The sequence below is a fragment of the Aplysia californica genome, unplaced genomic scaffold, assembly GCF_000002075.1.
Source record: "Aplysia californica isolate F4 #8 unplaced genomic scaffold, AplCal3.0 scaffold00278, whole genome shotgun sequence".
NCBI classification, from domain to species: domain Eukaryota; kingdom Metazoa; phylum Mollusca; class Gastropoda; order Aplysiida; family Aplysiidae; genus Aplysia; species Aplysia californica.
In genome coordinates this window covers 111,819-113,134 of record NW_004797548.1, presented here as the reverse complement: position 1 = coordinate 113,134, position 1,316 = coordinate 111,819, and the positions used below count along the sequence as shown (strand labels likewise).

Genomic DNA, 1,316 nt, shown 5'->3' with positions numbered 1-1,316 from the left:
CTTCCGGATGGTGTCAATAACAAAAAAAGGATGATAATACATCATGAGGAGTCCACGGAAAAACCGGGAATAGTCACTAACCGAAAATCGTGAGGGTATCAATTTTGAACGCTTGTTGACCCATAAATGTTTTTCTGTTCAACTTTTCATTGATTATTGTTGTTTGATTTTCCATTCAACAAACATAACAATGAACCACCAGTCAAACAAGCATGAAGTTATTACTCCACAAGCTGTTTTTTTGTTGTTTTTTTGTAAGTGTTTTACAGCCCTCGCTACTGCATAAGGTCATATGAGCGCCCGGGACACACCTATTACTTTTAGTTGGTAGGAAATTTTGAATTTTGCCCGGGTGGCGGCCGAAGCCTACACTTATCGATTTTAGACCACAAAGGGATCTTTAAAGTGTGCGCAACTTGCACACTTGCCTTCCGAGATTTTTCGCCCTTGTCCGAGAAGGCTAGGTGTAGAGCTTTCCTACTCGAAGATCAGGGGTGTGGCAAAAAGACAGCTGTAAGAGTCAAAGAGTAGCAGTAGAAAGGCTGCAGAAAGAGTCAGGAGCCCAGAGGAGGGGGCAAAGGGGGTGAGGGGTTGGGGGCAGAAAGATGAGACGAAAGCAGACGAAAGAATATTGCTAAAGAGCAGGAAAGGAGGTGAAAGGAGACAATTTTAGAGAAGAAAATGTTTCGGTCGCTGCCCGGATTCGAACCCGAGACCTTTGAATGAGAGGCCAACACCTTAACCTCTAGGCCACGAGAGCCCCCCTCCACAAGCTTTGAAAAGTGACACCCTCAGAATTTCCAGTTTGTGACTATGCCCGTCTTTCCTGTAGACTCCTCGTATATCACAATCATCTTTTATTATTTTTTGTTTTGCTTTGGTAAGTGCTTTACGGAGGAGCACCCGGGACATGTTAAACATTTTCAGTTGGTAGGAATCAATTTTGAATTTCGCTCGTGTGGCGGCCGAAGCCTATTCTTACCGATTTTAGGACCGTCAAGGGATCTTTAGCGTGCGTAATTTGTACACAGCACGTACCTCCCGAGATTTTTTTTTACCCTTATCCTGTTCAATCTAACCTACTCTAAGATAAGGTGTGCGGCTGAAAAACAGCAGTAAGAAGAAGGAGCCAAAGAGTAGCTGTAGAAAGAGTCAGGGGCCCAGAGGAAAGGGGTTATTGATTCATAATATATTATGTATTGATATGTTTCTATATAGCACAATATAGATATTGTTTTCATGTGCAGTTGATTCTGTTCAAACGGCCATTTCCCAGTTCCGCCATGTGTGTGTGTGTGCGTGTGTGTGTGTGTGTG

At 43.4% G+C, this 1,316-nt stretch overlaps 1 protein-coding gene across 1 annotated transcript in view; it reads right to left on the bottom strand.

Moving 5' to 3' along the window:
- The window catches only part of LOC101853566, a gene marked incomplete in the record, with an annotated part of 11,263 nt that overhangs the window by 2,209 nt on the left and 7,738 nt on the right, over positions 1–1,316 (bottom strand).